The sequence below is a fragment of the Lepisosteus platostomus genome, chromosome 4, assembly GCF_059453375.1.
Source record: "Lepisosteus platostomus isolate fLepPlt1 chromosome 4, fLepPlt1.hap1, whole genome shotgun sequence".
Lineage (NCBI taxonomy): Eukaryota > Metazoa > Chordata > Actinopteri > Semionotiformes > Lepisosteidae > Lepisosteus > Lepisosteus platostomus.
In genome coordinates this window covers 59,555,062-59,569,751 of record NC_142614.1, presented here as the reverse complement: position 1 = coordinate 59,569,751, position 14,690 = coordinate 59,555,062, and the positions used below count along the sequence as shown (strand labels likewise).

At 38.8% G+C, this 14,690-nt stretch overlaps 1 protein-coding gene across 6 annotated transcripts in view; it reads left to right on the top strand.

Moving 5' to 3' along the window:
• The first annotated feature begins 760 nt into the window (after positions 1-760).
• apba1a (amyloid beta precursor protein binding family A member 1a) overlaps positions 761-14,690 on the top strand; it is a 99,325-nt gene continuing 85,395 nt past the window's right edge. For 2 of the 6 annotated variants that reach the window (XM_088630079.1, XM_088630076.1), the window contains exon 1: positions 931-1,049. The gene's annotated coding sequence lies outside the window, so the exon portion shown is untranslated. Of the gene's footprint in view, positions 1,050-1,594; positions 2,069-14,690 lie in introns of those variants that run through there. The other 4 variants (XM_088630074.1, XM_088630077.1, XM_088630080.1 and 1 more) reach the window with 3 other exon arrangements.

Here is a 14,690-nt window from a genome sequence, read left to right as displayed (position 1 = left end):
TTATCATTTGTCATCTGCAGTGAAAGTCAAAAGTAGTGGCATACAGTTACATAGTGGGGTAAAGCTGTACATCTGTGATGTATGAATTACGTTGTTCCATGCAGCATATTGGAGTGCATAAACTTGTATCTCGTGTTAAATGTTTTTTTTTTATTTGACTATGTTAACACATCCTTGCCAGGATGCCAGTCTATTGCAGGGCAGACGCACAGACGTGCACACACACACCAGAGCCAATTAGAAGCCAATTAACCCAGGGCCCCAGTGCTGTGAGGCAGCAATCCTACCTCTGTGCCACCATGGTTAACTCATAGGCTACATAACATTGAAGACAACGTAATATTTTAGTCCTCTAATTTTGGGGTACTGTGCATTACACAGGGTTTGATGTCTTGGCAGATTGAGGTTGATGGCTGTGAACATCCACCCAGTGCATCTGACAGTCACTTAAATGTATAATAATAATAATAATAATAATAATAATAATAATAATAATAATAATAATAATTCATTTCTTAAAGTGATTAAAAACCTTAATCTATTTTTGCATACATTGTTCAATTTAACAGAGAACTATTAAGACTTAAAAATAACAGAATTAATTAGATTTTTATTTTCAGAGTGCATGCATTAAATTACATATGAAATGCCATTTTATAGAGTTCAGCCAGTCTCATCATAAACACGAACACTTTTACGACCCCATCACCGACGGTTACAGTGGAGCTGCAATTCCTGCGTGATGTTTTAGCACTACAATCCAATAGCTCCCGCATGTGGAAAAAAAAAACAAAAAACAAAAGTACTAGGATTTCTTTATAGTTCATGAAGACAGCTGGAACCCTTTGTATTAAACAGCAGTAATACAATTTCTGCTCTTTTAAGACGCTTTTCGTATCGTTTGTAATCCCCTCTGATGTCACTGAAGCGAAGGAGGGGCTGGCAGCGCCTGGACTGACAGCTGCTGAGCTCGGGAGGCAGGGAAGATGGTGGAGCCGCAGAGAGGGACAGGATCAAAGGATTGCAGAAACACTGCTGATGACAAACAGGTAGAAGACGTTTTCTTTTTTTCAAAACAAGGTAATCTGTGGCTATGACCTAACTTGGACAGGCAGATATAATTAAGCGTGCGTAGTATTAGCACACGGATGGTCCAACCAGCTGGTTCAGAATAGTGTCCCTGTTTGGAAAATTCACCTGGGAGATAAGCTTTATTACAGTCAGTCAGCGGGCCTGTCTGGTAATGTTCATCATGTTATTATTGCACTATGCCAGCTGACGCACAATATTGCATCGGGCTAAGCGCACAGAAACAAAAGGATTGCCAGGGATAACCCTTATTATGTGTGAAAGAAATATTCGCTTACGCCCTCTTTCACACACGATGACCACACAAGTGATTTGACGACACGTATCTGTAACGCCAGTCGTATTAGATAGAAGGTATCCCTTAAAGAAAAAGAAAAAAATATACACTAATGCTTCTTTCTACATAGGACGTTTGTTTGTTTTTTAATTCAGGGAGTTATTTTAGGACGTTGTTTTAAGTACTGTGCTTTTGGAACAGGCGTTGAGGCAACATTTCGTGGAGGGATCAGCAGTACTTTTACAACCTGATGCGCAAAAATGAATTGCGAAGCAGAAAAATCACGAGCTCTTTTGAACTTAAGTGGGAGAGATCTTCCGAAACTTGCTGATGTGAGCGTGAAGGAAGATTTAAGGAAATCGGATGCAAAAAGGGGGAAAAAAGCATCCGATCCTCTTGTTTGGTCTTGCTTTAAATAATGGTAAATTCATGGTTACAACTAACCGCTTATCGAGATACGTGTTGGGGGCGGCTGTCACTTCTGCAGCTGCTCCGGGGGGACCTGCTTCAGTGTTTTTGCCAAATTGTGTACCGCATGTACGGCTGAATGGCGGCTGCAGAGTGCGCTTGCGCTTTAGTCTCCTGGACCAGCCTTCCTGCCAAATACTTGTCCAGTTGCAGCGCTGGTGTGTCAGATTCTGCTCAGGTGAAAATCATCCTACCACTCATAACCGCGAAGAGGGGGAGATGTGCGTATATCAGGTAAAGCCGCATTAAAAGCGATCAGAATTTTGCACGCCTTTAATCAGCACGTCTCATTTATATCTTGGCTTGTCTAGCTTTACGCAGTACTGCACCTTTTTTTTTCGCCGATTAAGGCAGGTGCTGTGTAAAAAAAAACGGCACTGTAAATAGTACAACACGCTCCTATGTACTGTATGTAGAACAATTGTGCTGGAATATGTATTTGAAATCGAAACGTTTGCATCTGATTTGACACCCAGAGGAGATTACACGATTATCACATTGACATCGCATAATTGGCTAGCTTTACAATTATGTTCGGTGTTTTGCGCAGTAAGCAATCATCTTTACTGAACAGGTGCGCTGGTGGTGATCGGGTTGAAAGAATTATGTGCATGTCCGCGTATTCTCCAGCCTTTTGTAAATATGCACACTGAAAATCGAGATAAGATATACTTTGGGAGTTTTATTTCATGCATAGTGCTGTATTGTTTATTTTAAGCATTAGATGGGTGTTGTAGCTCATACGTTTAGAAGGAAAACGTAGCTATTAAACTTTTTGTAATTTTAGTTAATATTGTCTCGACATTGTTCTTGATTTTTTGATACCTATATGAGTACTTGTCTTGCTTTTAATTATGTGATGCAGATTCTTATTTTTTTATTTGTGATTGTCCTTCCTAATGGTCCTGCTGTCCTGATTTATGAAATGTATACTGTACCTTGTTATGAGTAACAGAAAAGACTTCCTTTTCATAGCAGTTTCATCAATTTTAGGTCATATAATATACAAGCTCTTAGATGAGTCAGCATAAAGTACAAGATAGTTTTCTGTTTTAAAAGTCTAAAAACAGCAATTGATACCTTGCGTTTTGACTTTTAGCTAGTATCATTTATACAAAAACCTGGAGTTTGAGGTATAAATGACTTGAAGTAAATTCAGCTTTTGGTGTTTGGGGGTTTTGCTGTTAGCCTTGTATTTGTACAGTTAAATAACATAAAGACAGCATGGTATTCAAAGATTTAAGTGTTGCTTGTCAAAAATGACTTACAGGAAGGATAGGTCCTTTGATTTAAAATGCGATGCTGATTCAATTAATTTTTAGCCAGTAACCAATTTTGGTTGCTGCTCTGTTTTTTGTGTAACTCCTGTACACAATACCAGCTATGCGTCACACTCCCTTCCCACAACAAGTATGCCAATACTTCGGCACACTTTAAAATTTGAAATTGAAAATCAGTGTACCCACAAATGTATATGTGTGTCAGCGATTAAGTGTGTCCCAAAAGGTGATATCCCCATTTGCAGTTGATGCTGTACATCAAACTAGTGGCAAAGCCAGGTGAAGCCTACAGTAGTCGCTCAGGCTCTTAATAATAATAATAATAATAATAATTGTTTACACTTATATAGCGCTTTTCTGGACACTCCACTCAAAGCGCTTTACAGGTAATGGGGTCTCCCCTCCACCACCACCAATGTGCAGCATCCACCTGGATGATGCGACGGCAGCCATAGTGCGCCAGAACGCTCACCACACATCAGCTATTAGTGGGGAGGAGAGCAGAGAGTAATGAAGCCAATTCATAGATGGGGATTATTAGGAGGCCATGATTGGTTAAGGCCAATGGGAAATTTGGCCAGGACGCCGGGGTTACACCCCTACTCTTTTCGAGAAACGCCCTGGGATTTTTAATGACCACAGAGAGTCAGGACCTCGGTTTTTACGTCTCATCCGAAGGACGGCACCTGTTTACAGTATAGTATCCCCATCACTATACTGGGGCATTAGGACCCACGTGGACCACAGGGTGACCATGTTAGGATGAGACTGGCATATTCAGATTAAGGCCAATAAACAATCCTGTCAAATAAACAACCTTCACATTTACCAGGTAAGGATGTCGATGCTGTGATTTCATTGGTGCTTCGTCACATTGGTATGAGCTCCAGAAGACTGTTCATTAATGCTTCATAAGAGGTTCATTACCTCTGAAGGCGAGAGCTGTGTAGTTGCTGAGAAGGAAATGAAGGAGATAATCCTTTAATGGTAGAGTTGAATGCATGGCAACTGGGAGAGGTGTGATGGGCAGGCTTCACCTTAATAGAGTCAGCCGACATAGACTCTGGAAATAAAGCATCAGTGTCATCAGCATTAACTTGCGTTTTGAGTTTTGAGTGTCTTTATTCAGAGTTTAATTTTCCTCCCATCGTCTTTTAGCTTTTGTGTGTCTGCGGCCTGGAGTGGACTGGTATAGTCTGTAACTCTACTGGTCAATAAGCTCCTGTGTCTTAAATGGCTCAAAAAGGTATCTCAGGGCTCATGTCTTCTGTAACAGTAAGAAACAGTATGTAACTCTTACAGTATGTTATGTCAAAATAGTGTTTTAGTGTTGTGATTTTGTGAAGAAAGCTCAACCAATAGATTTTTAGCTATTGATGAATTTTGTTTAGGATTTTCAGTGCTCCTGCTGAAAACGGCTAATTCCAAAAATCCTGAACAAGCTTGGAAAAGATCAGTCTGGACTGTAGAAAATAACTATTACCTGTTTCATTCAAGAGTATTATTTTAATTGTAGAAAGAAGAACTCATATAGCCTCTTATAAAACCACACTGACAAGTAATTAGACTGTACTGTAAATGGAAGCAGACTGTAGCATTGAAAATCAATCAATGGAATTTCCATTCGACAATGGAAATTAAACAATTTACAGCATTCTGATAGCCAGGTTGTGTTTTTCCAGTTTGTGTGAACACTTTGTTATAAAGGCTTAAAACAAGATATCACTTCATCTTAGGAATGGTGGGATGCCTTGAAATAGAGAAGCAGGGCACTTCTGAATTAAAATCAGTCACGTTCAGGACATTGTTTTCAGCTAGTTAAATGAATAGACTGACAAAGACACAAAAAATTTGAGTAATAAACATGTTATTAAAAATGTTATACAAACTGTCTTTTGCATGCTGACTGTCATACTTTATGTGTTACTTTGTCTCTGGAGTGGGGAATTTTAAAAGGTTAATAAAATGGCGCAGATTTGTTGCCAGTGTAATTCCTTTTGGTGTAACCTGGTAATTTACCATTTGAAACTATGCCAAAATTCACTTCTAAACCCGCTGTCCGTGAACAGCTCTGTAGCAGCGTGTATTGCAGATGCTCTGTGCCTTTTTTTTCTTTGTGAAGGAAAGGCATTCCTAGGGACATGAATACTCCTGTTAAAATGCACAATTTGCAAAGGAAAATTGAGTCTGACCTGTGGGCATTCCACTGAGGATAGCAGAGAGGAGCAGCAGTCTAGCAGTAACTTGATTGCTCAGTGAGGGCAGGATGGATGGATGAATGTAGGCTCTTGGTTTCTGTTGGCCTGCTTTTCTTTCTCCAGTGGTGAACATTTATTTCTGGGTTGGATGGCAGCTTTTTTTTTCTTTTGAAGTATCTTGTTATTCATCCAGCAAGGTGTTGATTGTCTTTCAGAAGAACCACTCTTGCAGTTGTTAAGAATATGACCCCCCCACTCCACCCCTCCCCAGTCTATGTACCCTAATTCAGAAGGTCGTTGAAAGAGATGGAGGAGGAAATGAGGACTAATTCGATAAGGGCATTGGTTAGATATTTGATTGACATCCTGCTTGTTCTTTTACATTTTGAATTGCTAATTCTTTTTTTTGTCTTCCTCTCCAAATTTGGCGGTGGATGTATTTGACCTGACTCATCACTTGCACTCCTGCCGCACTCATGCCGAAGTACACTCTGTCCTTTAGGGTGACTGCTACTGGTCACTTTTTTTCACAGCGTGAGTGGAATGGAAAGAGGGAAGCTCAGCTCCCAACTGGAGAAACGCCGACACCAATAACTCACTGTATACTGAGCTGGAGACCTCCTATATACTTTGTGCCACTCAGTCTTATCCTTCATCTAATGAGGTGTTTGACTGTTAAAAAAGATTTAGGCAAATACACAGTACTGAAGTAGCCCAGTTTTAAGGCAGTTGTACTGTTCGATGTACCAGTAGTTAAGGGGAATCCACCAGACTCTGTGCTGGACTTTAAGTATTTAGCATACACATGTTGATCATATTACTTGCCACCCTGTATTTGAGCATACACTGGACTGTACTATTGTTGCAGGTTCTGATATTAAACTTTTAGACCTTTTACCAGGTAGTGTTTTTTCACCTAGTACAGCCATTCAAAATCCACGCTAGAAATCCTACAAAAATATCTTGCTTCAACCTGCTGAACATTGACAAGTTTCATTGTCACTATAACATTGATAAAGTATATATTTTGTAATCAGATTTTGAATAAATTGATTGTATCATACTTTATATTCTGGGGCATCTACTGAATTACTAACCACAGAATTCTGGACTTACTGAATTCTGTTTCTAATGATGATGTGCTTAGTAAGTCTGCTTCAGCATGGAACCACTGTCCTGTGTAAACTATACTCGCCTCCTATGAAATTTAGATGGCATTATAAAGTTCACATGCTAACAAGTAAGGCATTGAATACTTAAGCTTCAGGTTATCTTAAAGAATTATTACACAGAATTATTACATGAATATAGCTCCAAACTTAATCTGAGATATGCTCATTCAAGTTTTCTTACTCAAGACCAGACGAATAATAATTCCCTGCATTTATGTTGTGCTATAGAATACTGAAACACTGTGTACAGTATACAAGAGGGAATCCACCTTATCCCACACTCAGTGGGCGAGAGAGCCTTTCTCTTGTGCATGACGTTGAAACTCAGATCCATTGTGTTCTATAAGTGACACTAGAAATGTGGATATTTTTTAAACTCACTTACAACCCTACTGTATTGGTTTACTATAGCTTTAAATGTATAATTGTTCATTTGCTCTTTATTTGGTCATTGTCCTGAGCAGTTTTCCTTTTCTGTTTTACTTTTCTGTTTTTGTGTGTCCTGCTGTACAGTACAGTTGTATGTTGCTGAGTATTATTTATGAGTTGCTCTGTCTGAGAGCTCTTGCCACAGTCCTGGCATAGTATGAATATGGACCAATACCCATGTGCTGCTGAGTTGGCACAGATTAAACTATTTTAGTCACTTAGGAACCTATCAGAATTTTGTTTCCTATTAATTACAGTGGTTAAGTTATACAGAGAGAGCATGGAGTTCAATTAGTACATTGTTACTTTTCACAGGCATTAGATTTACCAAACTCTTACTGCAATGGGAGGATTTGGGGCATTGAAGATCTCCGTATGCTACTGTTTAGGTTGTGAATGGAGTTATTGTTTTGTTTGTTGCTGCCAGACTGTAGCACCTCTACAGTAAATTAGTTTGGAATGTTAGCAATGTCCTCTCTACAGTATTGGAGCGCATTCAGCCCTACTTTCTCACCTGCACAAAGTATGGTGCACAAGTGAAGCTTTCATGCAAACCCCTTGAGGTGTGGTAATCATACTACTGCTCTCACGGACTGTCCTTTTGATCTTGCCTTGGATATTGAGATTATTCATTTAGCTGCAAGCCAGTGCCAGTTTTGTTGAGTTTGGACGTCGACCATAATTGCACCTTACTCTATGATACAAATTGACCAAACTGTACAGCGTGCACAGATATGCCTCTAAGGCTGACCAATGGCAGTCTGTATCCTCATTTATGTCAGTTTAGATCAGATATTGTTTTTACTACTTTTCTGTTTGCAGTTCAAGCAGCAGGCACAGCACAGACAAAAGGGCAGAGTTTGGACTGGTTCTGTGCAGACAGGGCCAGTACGAGCCCTTCTGCCTCAAAATGAAGACTGCCCTGTTGTCTCGAATAGTTTGTACAATATTGCCCTACAGAAAGTGTGTCGGGCCATTTGAATGACTGGTGACTAGAATTTTCTTTATTTTTATATTATAAGTTCTAGAAGAGGGCTATTACTGTGAGATGAGCTGATCAGATTTTTAGATGTTTTTGTAGGGTGCTGTCCCTTTTGCATTACCTACCTTAGAGACCATAAACTTGCAAATGTTTATAAGTGTAGGGAAGCCACATTGTGTTTGCGAAACAGTGATGAGGATTTGCTTGGATTTACTTTAAAAAGTGGATTACTTTCTCAAATTAATACATTGACGGATGTTGCTTTTTAAGTGGCATTTATTGCTTTGCATGAGAACTACAGTGTACTCACTGTAACAAAAATACTTAGCCAGAGTGCCTGGGAGTGCAGTGCAGCAATATAAGAGGATTTCCACAAGTTTCCCATTGTTTTTCATGGTTTGGAGTGTCAGATACCTCTTAAAATAGAGCAGAACAAGTCATAAAAATAGCTGGAAGGAGATACATTTTATAATGGGAAAAGGGTGTTCTAACAATCCAAAATACATAATCTTTTCTGTGCATTTGAAGGATGGTAATTGATGGCTGGGAATGTAGTTTATTTGCTGGCTCAAGCTCCATAATGAATAAAAGAGGGTTAATCGTTTTCATATCACATGAAATGTGTCTTTATGTACTCTTGTAAGCTTTATTGGTAAGTGCATACATTTGTGGGCCCAAATATACTGCCACACAAATCTGAATTACATACAGAATTGTTCTGTGCCATTAAAGCTACTGTAAAATATTTGCTGATTGTTCATAATATAATGCTGTGAGAAATAAAGTATGAAGAAGTAGACAAAAAGGGAATCTCATCTTTCAAAACACTGGGACCTTTTTCTTGTTTAAAGAGACGCCCGAAGTCTAAAGTGAATTTCCATCCATTTTCTAACTGCTTTATGGAATACAGGATTGTGGGGGAGCCAGAGTCTATCCCAGCAAGCAACAGGCGCAAGGCAGGATACACCCTGGATGGGACACCAGTTCATTGAAGGGCAGATACAAACTCCAACACCTGCACATTCACAACGGGGCCAATTTTCCACACCGATAGCACCCCAGACATTAAGTAGTTCAGGTGGGTAGCTGCGTCAGCATGCGTAGGCTGCAAACGAACAACTAATAGGTTTATTCCATACTGAAAAAAAGAAGAAAGAAAACACAACGTTTCGGCCGTGGAGCCTTCTTCAGGTGTGAGAGCCCAGACATTAAGCCCAGGGCCCCAGCACTGCGAGACAGAAACGCTAACCCCTGTACCACCAAGCTGCCCTAACATGAAGTAGTGTAAAGGTGGGTTTTTTTTTAATTGGTTTTAATAAATTGCTGCTGCTCCCTGCTGTTCAAGAGACCATGGGGTGGATTGTGACCACACCCATTGAACAAACCACTTACTGGCCACTCTGCTTGATTTAACATATTTTTCTAGTCAGCTTGCATTGTGGCACCTTAAATCTCAGCTTTCTACACAAAGAAAAACAGTTCTTTCGTTTTGCTTCCACCACCCTGTAAACCTTTTATGCGGAAATTGGTATCTCCTGGCTGCAGTCAGCTGAATATTCTGGCAAAATTCAAAGAACAGTGCTAAGAAAAGTTTGATCCCAGTGATTTTCCTGTGCCGAGGACATACCAGCGTTTCCTCCCTTTTATGTTTTTCGTTAAATAAACGTGTAACTGTGGACCTTTTCATCATTAATGGAGATGAAGGGCGGCAAACACACGGTTAACAATGAGAGGGAAAAAGATGGTTAACGTTTCTGTTGAAAACTGGAAACCTGCTAAATCAGTTCTATTTTTGCAAACAGACTTGTGCATCGGAAATTTGATCTCTAAAGTGACATTTATTCCAGGAGTTTTGCCAGAGATTCTCACCAACCTTTGCATGCTGTCTTATTCTTTATTGTTCATAATGCTCAGTTGCATTGGTGTCGGCAGTCACAATTGTCTCCCCAGTGACAAGCAGTGTGATCATTTTTTAACACTCATCTTATCAGTTACTCGGTGTCACTGCCTAGTTACTCATTATCGTTCAGCCATGGAGGCAGAAATTACTCATTTTCAAATCATGCTCCATTGGTGTGAAAAAACAAACAGAAAACCCTGTGGTGTAGTAGCTGGGATATTTCCTTTTCAAACCCTTTGTTCTCATTGGAATTAATCTGTGGTATTATTTCTCTTAGCGTTTTTCTTACTATTCGCTTACCATTCAGAGAAATGGGGAAAAAAGAAAGTTTATAATTTCAACCTTTATGCTCATCTTTAAAGCCCTACCTCACCTCTGTACACAACACGTTGGCTAGCCTGGAGTAGAATGGGTTTGTTTCTTTCTTCCCCCTACAAATGACATTGTGTCTCAGGGTTGTGGTTAATTATACTTACAGCAGTCTGGATAAATTATTTAATTTTTATTATAATGCACCGTTATATAAAAATTAAGGTTGGTGGATGCAGAGCCAATTCATTCCCTATTAGTGCAGGTACAGTAAGTATCACTGTAATTAGCTAACACCTGAATAAAAAGTGAACTCCTTACTTTGTAGTGTGCTTAGTTCTGTTTTGAATTAATCTCTGCTTTAGGTTATGTATGTCTTGATCTGTGCTCTCCATTGATTTTGATACAGTAGTAACTGGCATTTGAGTCAGTAACTACAGTAATAATAATAATTAATAATTGCATTAATTGCATTACACTTATATAGCGCTTTTCTGGACACTCCACTCAAAGCGCTTTACAGGTAATGGGGTCTCCCCTCCACCACCACCACCACCAATGTGTAGCATCCACCTGGATGATGTAGGTCATTGCAAATGGTGAAAGCTGTCGTTGTGACTTCAATGATGGAAATGCACTAGAAGATCTGAGTTGATCTGAGGGCTGTTTGACTCAATTGTAGGAGAGTGCTCATGGAATCGGTGTTCACGGCACTTTTGCCATTTTTATGGCACAATCCCAAAGCTGACCTTTTGTTTTAAAAGACAATCTAGTACTTTGTCATGCATATTTATTAACAAGGTCAATATTTTGGCAAACAGTGAAAATTAATATTACACGTTATTCTGTATCTGTGAGAGAAGTTGTTAAGTATTATTACAATATTTGCTGCAAGCATGACTGACAAGCATGTGAATTCCTTAGCTGTGTTTAAGATAGTAGGAGGTAGATTGATATATATGAATTTGTTTGTTTGAGACATTTTTTTAAATCAGTTCTTTGAACTACAGTGGAACACTACTCTTGAAGTAAGTTTTATTGTAGTAATCAATTATACTGTACATACAGTATGTGAATATTTCAGTTCCAACAGCAGTCAGAGCTTTAAAATAAAAATGTAATTATAATTATTGTGTTATTGTTGTTATTATTATTATTGTTGTTGCTTACACAGTCCCAGCTTTATACTGTATGTCATGTATAAAACTCTAGTTGTGGGACTCTTTGACACACTGATAACAGAAGGTAAGCTGAAAACAGCACCAGGCAATATGTTTGTTTTGCTTGGATCAAAGTATTTTAATGCAGTTTAAGACCTACAAAAGCAGCTTTATACAGCACATAATAATTCAGTGATTGTGGGCTTTTATCCTTAGCACAGGTGTTTTTTAAGCCATTCCTTGATGAAATTAAGGTGTTCAATGGCACTTGCTGCATTTTGCTAAGTTGCATTGTTCTAGAAAGGACAGCAAAAACAGTACTTAAGAAATAAAGCAAATACACTGCTTAAAATGCTGTTCCGCCCTTTATTTTACTACTTCAACTCCAGAATCAGAATGTTTCAAGCCTGATGTTTTAAAAATAAAGTGCACAGAAGGAGGTTATGCTTTCATGGCATTAAATTATTCAATTGAGGTAGCTGTACTTTTACCAAGTACAACATAACAAACGAGTGTTGGAATCAATAACATTTGCTGTGTTTTTAATGCCACTCTGTATATGAAATGTGTGCATGCTGAATGCAAAGAGCACTTTCTTCACGCTGGTTTTGTACTTCATGAATTCCATAAAAATCACTGGGAGCTCTGTCAGCGCAGTCTGGCATTTATATTTCAAAACTGTATTCTTGGCCTTTTGCAGGTAGAGAACTCTACAGTTCCACAAATTACCATGCTTTCTGAACACCAGCCCCCTTGAAAGTTACTCCATGCATGACAACGGCTTGCTGTCGCAGGGTGAAGAACATTATGTTCAGATTCCTTAGAGATGATGCTGTGCACTGATGGAAGGTTTCACTAAATACCAAAAGCCGTCTGTATTCTGTACTGGACATCTGGTCCTTAAGGTTCAATTCTCCAAATGCCTCCTTTAAAGGTTTATGATCCAGTTTTAATTTTCACTTGCTTTGTGAGATTGATTTAGAGGATTGGCTTCAGGGGTTTTTCTTCTCTCACCCACCAGTTGTTAGTGGCCAGCAAAATACTACCCTTGCCAAGCTTGGACTTTTTCATTTCTGTTTGAATTGCTGATGTGAGGTGGTGGCTGATGTTATGTATTACGGCCACAGGGAAATTATTAAATTTTAAACAAGATATATTAAATTCTGTCTGGTTCCCAAAATATGGAAGTGTAAAAAATGAAACATCTGCAGGCATGCAGTATTGGGACCCTATGGGTAGCCGAGGGGATTTCCACACCATTTAATTGGTCTTGCTGTGCCATTCACTGTTGTCAGCAGCCGAGATAAATAATCACTCTATTGATCTGTTTTTGTCCTGTCATTTCTGCATATGCTGTTCTTAAAGTGGTAACTAAATGCCTGCGTTACGTTGTTATTATAGCTTTTATATTTAAAGCAATAATATGCCAACAAGATCAATCATATTGTTTTAATTTCATATTACCTTGAGAAAACATAAATACCAATTACAGATTAAATCTTTTTAGTCTTTTTAGAATTTAATATTGAAATAGTGTGCACTCTAATAAAGACATTAAACAAAACTGATAATGCCGTAAAACCTCGTTATTTGCTAGGGTTAATTTCCATTAGGTTTCCGTGGAACCTAATAGAACATAATACCTAAAAATAAAGTATAGTTCTGTGGCTCTCGAAACAAGCTTTTCCATAGTAATATTTTTGTTATAACTGTTAACTATTTCAGAACTAGTGTAAGAAATCATTGGAAGTAAGTATTTAGTGAGGATGAATACTGAAAACCTCAAGGTACCTCAAGTTTTTTTTAACGATAACTGAATTATCAGAATATAACCCAGGATACACGTCTACAAAACTAGTTAGATCGTTGTTATCCAACCTATACCTTTACTAACAATGCAGATCAGGTGAAGTACAGTACATCAGTGAGAATAAGATACGCAAGATACGCATCTCATTTACCCTGCTTTGTAGCCGGCAAATAGACGGGTTTCGTCTGCAAATATGGAAAAAGGGACCTATAATTTTGCGCAAATAGGTAAAATCATAAATAGGCAAAATCGTGAATATCGAGCTTTAACTGTACATTTCTTACTGTATAGCTCATAAAGTTACACCGTTGCATAATATCCTACAGTATATACAGTGTATTGGCCTTAAGTTAAATTCAAATAATATTGATCAATTTAAATGGACACCTGTACTCAGTGACTGGTAGTAAATTAGCTAAAATAAATGACATGAATCCCTCCTTTTCCATCATCCGATGCCTACATTTTCCCAGATATTTCCCTGCTCTGTGATTAGCTTGACTCACTGTAATGAAAAGGGCAATAAGGTTGTAAAGTGACCACCAGCCTGTCATTCCCCATGCTTCTGATAAAGAAACAGGAGTGTTTATTAAAAACAGATTCCAAACATTGACACTTAATGGCTAAAGCCTTTCAGCTGTACAGTTAATGAGAAAAATCAGAAGAATTTACAGTATAACTAAAGGGCCTCATGATTTGTCTTAGGGTCTGTTAAAATATAAGGAATTGTCCCCATTCTCATCCTAATTTGTACGTTTTCCCATTCTAAGGTTTAAATATTAATTTGGGTTTGAGATTTCAAAGATCTGTTATTTTGCTCTCCTAGTAAATCATACAGTACTGTAGGTAACTTGGGTGATCCCTTCTATGGCAGGATATGGCTCTCATCCTTGCAATAACAAAAAGTGCCTTTCTATTTCAGAAGATAAAGGGCTGCCTAAAGGAATAATTAACTCTCGATCCATTTCTAGTAAAAACTGTGAAGGATTCTCTTTTGACAGTGCGGAAAGGTTGCTCACCATGAATAAACTTCGACAAGGGATTGAAAAGAAGGGGATTTCAGGTCATCTGCTGTAGCATCTATGGTATCTGTAACCAGCTTAGGCTTTGCAGGAGATGACCTTGATTTGTGCCAGGTGCTGTGTGGTGACCCTGCATCGGAAACCCTTCTGTCTTGTGTGATTTGTTGCCACTGTGCGTGGCGCAGAGTGCATGCAGATTAACTGCATCTCCTCTGCATTGAAGGATGCTGCAGTGCTCAGTATTGTTTGCCTTCCTGAACGAAACACTGCAGAAACAGCCTGATGGACGTTGCTGTACCAAAGGGCTGTGGACAGAATAGAGTAAGTGCTTCAGTCTTTACAGTGGCATTTATGTTCTGAAGCACTCGCTTGTTGAATTGTTTAAAGTACACGCACTGTTTGCAGCTTCACGTTTCACCATTCTGGGCAGTCGCATTCGTACAGCAAAACAAAAGACTCTGGAGAAGGGCAGACATCTTTTTTGCCCTTTGAAAGGTTATAGCCAAGGTTTCAAAATTTCCATTTCCCCCCTCTCAATCAAGCTAAGCTAATTTTCAGTGCTCGTTCGGGTGGATAGCTGATCATTTCTAATGT